At 36.2% G+C, this 8,087-nt stretch overlaps 1 long non-coding RNA gene across 1 annotated transcript; it reads left to right on the plus strand.

The window, feature by feature from the left end:
• Positions 1–235: 235 nt before the first annotated feature.
• Positions 236–8,081, plus strand: LOC127160063 (uncharacterized). Its single transcript, XR_007826640.1, has 3 exons — positions 236–1,706; positions 1,877–2,019; positions 3,503–8,081. It is a non-coding gene; the product is annotated as an uncharacterized LOC127160063 (long non-coding RNA).
• The last annotated feature ends 6 nt before the right edge of the window (positions 8,082–8,087 follow it).

Here is an 8,087-nt window from a genome sequence, read left to right on the forward strand (position 1 = left end):
GTGACAGCTTTCACAGTTCAGTACTGGTCAGCTGACCCTTTTCTGGGTCACTAACATCACTATTCTGATTTGTGAAAACGTTCACAGTTCAGTACTGGTCAGCTGACCATTCCCTGAGTCACTAACATCACTGTTCACAAATCAGAATAGTGATGTTAGTGACCCAGGGAAGGGTCAGCTGACCAGTACTGACCTGTGAAAGTTTTCATAGTCATAGGTTTTAGCTGGTCTCCCAGCCTGGCCAAGCTGGTTTTAGCTGGTTAAGCTGGAAGTAGCTGGAAGTAGCTGGTTTTAGCTGGAAGTAACTGGAAGTAGGCTGGTTTTAGCTGGTTATGCTGGAAGTAGCTGGTTTTAGCTGGAAGTAACTGGTTTTAGCTGGTCTCCCAGCCTGGCCAGGCTGGGTTAGCTGGTTAAGCTGGAAGTAGCTGGCTTTTGCTGGTCTCCCAGCCTGGCCAGGCTGGTTTTAGCTGGAAGTAGCTGGTTTTAGTTTGTCTCCCAGCCTGACCAAGCTGGTGTCCATTTGACCTAATTACAAATTAATAAGTTTGTTTCACTTACTGACAAGGTTCAATTCAAGGTAAGTTTAGTATCATAGTCAGGTAGGCTAGATGATACATCTTAAATTATTCTAGTTGTTAATGATAATATATCTGAGAAGAGTCTAAAATAAATTGTAGTATAAAGTATAGCATAAAATCAAGCTAGCACTCAAAAATCAGCATAGAACTCAAATTAGATTAAATTATTGTGTGAAGAAATACATTCACCATAGTTGTATGACCATATATAGTCAGCTGTTTTATTTTTAATGAGTGTTTCGGTATTAGATAGACTTTTACACAAAATATAATGAAACAAACAGTCTTTATAAATAGCAATCACCTACAATTAAAAAACACTAGGAGCTTTAACAAGAAATGCTTAAAGCATAATCTGATCACATGGATCACGTGGTGGTTTGACACAAAAGTACAGCATATTGCTGTAAATTTTAAATCTACAGAGGAGGGATTTTCTTCAACGGTCGACATTCGGGAGCGGCAATAAGTACGATTCACAACTGCGGTAAGTAATTTATTTCACTTTTAATTTTTCATGCTTGGTAACTGCACTAGTGTATTTACTACATTAGTGGTAACCGCAGATTAACAAATCCTTTGTCCGCGGGGCGCGAGGGAGACTTGTGCTGGGTTTAAGGAGCGCGGTCGCGGGAGGATTTCACACATTCCCCGCCTCAAAGCGGCTACAGGCGGAAAATCTCTGGGTTCCTACGGTAATAATTACACGCTTCATTGACAACAGTTGTGATTTACGGGAACGTCGTGTTGTTCAGCACACTTTCTCGTGATTATTTTATAATGTAAATTAAATTTGCACAAGTAGTCATCTGTAAACAGGGGCGCCGAAATGAAACGCGCGACGTTGCTAAAGCCTCGCAACTCGCGGTCATCCCGCGCACGGAGGATGTAAACTGTCACGTAAACTCTGAACGGTGCTTTTAAAGCGGTTAACGTAAGCAGCGAGATGTGCGAGAACCTTTGGTAATTTGCTAATTCGCTTATTGTTTGATTGTAATGCTTTTTGCTAACTTTGGTTTAAAGAATGAGTTAATCCAGCCCATCTTCCTGTCTGGCCTTTTCGCAGCATATATTCACTCCGGAGTAGCCTTACCAGGAGACAGACGGAGATTTGGAGTTCATTCAAAGGTAATGGTTGCATTCTAAGAATTTGAATACCTGAATTTTACATGTAGATATGTTAGAAGATGTTTCTCAACTCCAGAAGAGAGACGATTTTTAAGCGAGAATGATTCAGATATTTCAAAAGCTAAAACTAATGTGAATTACATATTGTTTGTTTCCTGACTGATTTGTAGATATTTAAGAGAAACAAAGAAGTCGAAAGGAAAAGTGCCATCTAAAACAACAGGGCAAATGGTACAGAAGAAACCGGTTGAAGTGAACCCAAGTTGCCACTCTTCTTTGCAAAGTGAAGGATTTTCAGTGGAATTTCTGAAATGTAAGACATACACACATACCAAGATCTCCTTTTTCCTTTTTATTATATTCTTTTATATTATATTATTATATATTATATCTACATTGCCGTTCAATAGTTTGGGAGTAGTACGATTTTTTTTTTTTTTTATTAAAGTCTCTTCTGTTAATCAAAGCTGCATTTAATTGATCAAAAATACAGAAAATAAAATTTTAAATATAGTTTTTTTTGTCTATTTTAATATACTTTAAAATGTAATTTATTTCTGAATTTTCAGCATCGTTACTCTAGACTTTTCATTACTCCAGTGTCACATGATCCTTTATAAATCATATGCTGATTTATTATCAATTTTAGAATAGAAACAGTTGTGCTACTTACTACTTGTATATATGCAAGTATATATATAGGAACCTATGAAACTTTTTTCAGGATTCTTTCATGGATAAAAAAAGTTTTTTTTTTTTTTTTAACTTTTATCCAACAAGTATGTGTTAAACTGATAGTAAAGACTTCTATTGTTAGATAAGATTTCTATTTTCTGTGTTCTATTTGTTGAGAGGTAATCTCATTTTTCTATTCATTCATGCATGCACTATATGTAACCTTTTGGCCTGCCCAAGTCATTTATTTTTAAGAGATTAGTCGACTAATTGCATATTAGTAAACTATATAATTTATAATAATGAACCTTTAATTGTCTATAGCCCATCAGCGCTCAAGCACACACAAAACTTGCCACAGAACACTGGCAGAAGTAATGATTATGAATGTGTCAGGTAAAGAAAACAGCAAAGAAGACTGTCTTAACATTATAATAATTCATTAATAAGTGTTTTCTGTATTTTCGGCTGCAGTGATAAAGTCGATAACACTTGTCATCTCTACAGTGGATGTGCACATTTGATTGAATGGATTACACAATCTGAAAATATTTGTTTTCCATTTTAACTGGCTTATTTAAAAGTAGACATTTCGCTTTATATAGCTACATTTTTTATGTCTGTGAAGCAAGCATGGAGTTTCTGTTTTTTTGACACCCTCAAGTTCATAGAGACCTAGGGCCAGAATTACATCATGGACTTCACCACTTCCTGTGGATTTTTTTTTCTAGCATCTAATGAAATTTTGATAGACTAATGGTTAATTGATGATCAGAACTCAGGAGGCAGCCCTTGTAACCATAGTCAATTTAGCTAAAAACAGCTAAAATTGTTCATGCTAAGATATTCTTATTCATATTCATCAATGTATACTCAATTATCAATAAATAGCTACATTAATTAAACACCTACAGGAATATCTACACACCTCCATTTGGATACATCAATTTTAGCTTTATTTTAGCAATAAAAGGAACAACTATCAGGGGCATGTTTCTAAATTATTGCAGGCTATGTCTGGAAAAAAAGGAAAATGTGCAACAAAGACATGACACTATAGTTTGTTTTTTAAGTAGTTTTACTTGTTGAAAATTAATAATCTAAATTATTTATTTTTTAAGTCTGTTTCAGTGACTGGCAGAAACAAAAGGAGCCTGAAAGAAGAGAGAGAGAGAAGAGGGAGAAACAAGTGGGGCATTACATATCCCCAAAAAATACAAGATATAATAAAAAAGAAAAGAAAAATGAAAATGCATAATATGTTTTGAATTCTGTTATTGATCATCTTCACCATTAATTGTTAATATAGTTTTAGAATTGTAATCATTCCAATTATTTTGTAAATATTTTGTAAATATTTGTTATTAAAGGGGCTGTAGGATCAAATAAGAATTGTTTGAATGGTTCCTTGTGGTCCTGCAGATTATTAAATGTAAACATATTACTTACTTGTCGCATTATTTGTCAGGAAAATTGGGGCAGACACTATGTAATCAATCAGTCATCAAACAAACATTTTGACCAGCTAAGACCAGCCTGACCAGCTTAAACCAGCTAAGACCAGCCTGGCTGACCAGCTAAAACCAGCTAAGACCAGCCTGACCATCTTAAACCAGCTAAGACCAGACTGACCAGCTAAAACCAGCTAAGACCAGCCTGACCAGCTTAAACCAGCTAAGACCAGACTGACCATCTTAAACCAGCTAAGACCAGACTGACCAGCTAAAACCAGCTAAGACCAGCCTGACCAGCTTAAACCAGCTAAGACCAGACTGACCAGCTAAGACCAGCCTGGCTGACCAGCTAAAACCAGCTAAGACCAGCCTGACCAGCTTAAACCAGCTAAGACCAGCCTGGCTGACCAGCTAAAACCAGCTAAGACCAGCCTGACCAGCTTAAACCAGCTAAGACCAGCCAGGCTGACCAGCTAAAACCAGCTTGACCAGCTAAAAAAAAGTGGTCAAAACCCCTCTAAAACCAGCCTGATAAATCAGCTATGACCAGCATGGGAGACCAGCTTAAACCAGCTTGACCAGCTTAAGCTGGTTTAAGCTGTTTTTTTAGCAGGGTGTGATATAGGTCAAATAATAAATCAACCTTTGTCACCATGTAAAATTAAAATTATACAGCCATCAGTGCATCACTGGTGTGAGGGAACACAAAATCTCACAATGACAGCAACACAGGTTTAATTAATTTGCACGGGGCTATTTATTTTACCTGTAATCAAATATCCAAAAGGTCTGTTGCAGGCCTTTATTGGCATAATAAATTATTATTGGCAAAAATATTCAGACCCTTCACAGATATGACACATTTAAATATAAACGTACATACACACACACACACACACACATATATATATATATTATAAATAAAACAAGTCTAACATAAAATGTATAAATACTGCCATCTGTTAGATTTATTTAAATTTGATCAACTCAATTTTAGTTTTGGCCCGGCTCGTAGATCTTTCCTGATCTCGCTTTCTCCCTCATTGCTTCCTGTCAATTAACTGTCCTATCCAAATAAAGGCTAAAAAGCTAAAATCTTTTTTTTAAAAATGCAGTATCTTTGAAATAGTTCAGTCTCACACTATGTACAAATTAGCATTGTCTTAAAAATTCAGACTTTGACTGCAGCTGGCTTGATATCTACTTATTGTCAATTGAATACAGCGGCTTGCATTTAATTACCTGTTTGCATCCAGGCCAGGTTGTACGGGGGTGCTAGAGGTGCTGGATCCTCAAAAGAAAGCAAGAGCACCTTCAGATGAAGCTGTAGAAATAGGCAAAAAATATATTTCGCCAACACTCCAGTAGGCCTATATTTTTGCATTTGCACTCTGAAGAGGTTTAAAGGTTTCTATATATAATGTGTTTTTACAGCATTGAGCAATGTAGCAAATCAAAACTTTGTGAGATCTTGATGAACTTAAGTGAGTGGCAGTTTTTTTGTGATTATAAAGGGAGCGCTATTTGCACACTTTCTTGGGTCTGATCTATGATCCATTCAGAATTTTAATAAGTTTTGTTTCTCATGATGCTAAGACCAGTAGCACTTACACGCTGCAAAGTTTCAGAACTGACTTCCCATATAGCCTTTATATGTGGATGTCACTATCATGATAATGACAATGATAGTGATAACCATTACAATGGACAGGGCATAAATATGTCAAAAATAAATGTGCATTAAGACTAGAGCACCCTCAATAATTTTAGAAGCGCCCTGTCTCTGCATTGTTCCAGAGACGTGTTCTGACAAATAATGCATTTTTAATACTGTAAGGGTGGGTTTAGGGTTTGGGTAGGTGTAGATGTTCATAAGGCCCCAAACCACATTAATATGGAAGCACAATTTGATAGGTAGCATTTTTTGCTGTCGAATTATGTTACCTACACACAACGGCTCAAATTCTCAATTGAATGTGCGGGAGAAGCAGGACTTCTCATTTGGAAAAAAAAGTGTAAAATCCTTTTTTTTTTTCTATATTCATTTGTGCATTTGGAAAATGTTTATTAAACAAACAAGCCATTCAAAAAAACTCTGAAAAAATGTCAATACTTTAATTTTCACCCAGCATTGTGTGTGTAAGGTTCTAATTTTGATTTTGGGGTTCAACATAGCATTTAAAACTGCAATTTTAAATGCTAGCAACTGCTTTTTTTTTTTTTTTCATTTTTTCGTCATGGCTAAAAAAAGGAAAAAACAATGGATGCAGAAGTACTGCTTTCATTGCCACAATAGCTTGTTCGGTTAAAATTTTTCTAAATACCGTAAGTCACTAACAAACTATTCTGACAGCTATTAAATATATTCTTTTTTCTAATCCTGAGGTTCTGTCAGGACCACTGTCGTTAAAATGATAGACAGTTAGCATACAGTTTGGTTTGGCGGCATGGTTCTGTTCTGGGCAAAAAACTCCCTGCCCATCCATGCAGCATGTCATGAATGAGCAGGGAGAGAAGCAATAATAACCTCCATCAAAGAGTTTCTTAAATCAATTGATATTTACAGTCTGTGTCAATATTCTTCATGCTATGAAGTGCTACAAATCTACTTTAAAAATACAATGAACAGCAGCGTGATTTGCTAAAGCAGCATACTTTGTGGGCATCCTATCACACGCACGCTGCATTTGTGGATGCAGTCAGTTTTGATGCAAAAGATGAGGTAATTTGATGTCATTTGACCATTTACGACACTAAAATTTCCTATTTTATACTAAAAGCGTTATTTTGCTTATCAGAAATACATACTCTATTTAAATGTTGCTTGAAATTGGGGTAGAATTAAACAAATGGCAAAGCTCAGCATTTTGTTTGCGTACCAGCAGGTACATACAAGCAGGTCTAGCAACGAACATGATACTGAACACTAGATAAGCCTTAACAAGCATGCAAAATCCCAATATTGTGATAGTGTAAAACAAGACCTTCTGAAATAGCATAGACTGGGGCAGCATGCCCTTTACAAAAGAAGAAAAGCAGCGAAGGTGTGCTCTTCTTTATAAGAAGCTGAGAAGAGCAGCATGCCCCTTAATGCAGTACAGCATATGGTGCAACAGGCATGTTGCCATTATCCACATAATTGTTAGGTTTAATAACGATTTTTTTTTTTTTAGTAGCAAAATCTAAATACAGTGCGTTAACTATCATATCAACCATGTTACCGATACACTAGATAGCTTTTTTAATCATCAGCATATCACCAACTAAAACACAGTATTTTGGAATAAAAGTTGGATAAATTTAATGAAACTGCATTCCAAATACTAAAACAGCAAGCCTGTTTCACATCCGACAGCCTTGACAACAGATTTAAAATAAGCCTAGCTGTGGTAAGTTTAACTAGTAATATTACCAGCGTGTCATAATACAACCAATAGCCTAAGCAACGGCATGCCTAGCAAACAAACGTTACTGAATAACTAGCCTTAAACATGAGCAATATTTAACGATAGCATATTTGCCATATTTGCCATGCATCTCCTAATGCAGGCACATTAGCAGAACTCAGCTAAAATTGCGGGCATTGCGGGCAAAGTGTTTACGCAGTGCTTGCTCAGGTCACTTCCGAGTCCATCAGCTTGTATCAATCAACACGGCGAATTTGGTTCGGTTCAGGAACTTGAATCTGGTGAGAAACTCTGTGGGAAATGAACACCTGTTGCAAAATCCTGATTGAACGCTTATAGAGAACGAAATCGCTGACTATCTGCTTTGCTCCTGAGCAAGCGACAAAGCTGCCGAATAATACTGGATCGAGCTTATATAGGAATGGCATGTGTCGTATTCCTATAGGTAGATGTGATCAGCTGAGATTCAGCTGATGCGAGCTTGACTCACTTGACCTGCCAGAACTAACACTATATGCTTAATTTGTTTTAGGTTAAATAACATTATTTACATCTGTTTTTTTACTTGAGTTTTATATACAAGTTTTAAAAAAAAACATCTCAACCAAGCATTGTTTCTTATCTTTAAATGGGGAAACAAAATTAAAATCTAATAATTTATTATCCAATTTAAATGTTTTTGTTTGACTACAACGAACAACAAAAAAAATGACTTTATAAATATATTTCATGTAAATCAGGGATGTCCAAACTCAGTCCTGGACAGTCACTGTCCTGCAGTGTTTAGCTCCAACCCAAATCAAACACACCTGAATCAGCTAATCAAGGTCTTACTAACTAGGCAT

This window comes from Labeo rohita, unplaced genomic scaffold (assembly GCF_022985175.1).
Source record: "Labeo rohita strain BAU-BD-2019 unplaced genomic scaffold, IGBB_LRoh.1.0 scaffold_285, whole genome shotgun sequence".
NCBI classification, from domain to species: Eukaryota; Metazoa; Chordata; class Actinopteri; order Cypriniformes; family Cyprinidae; genus Labeo; species Labeo rohita.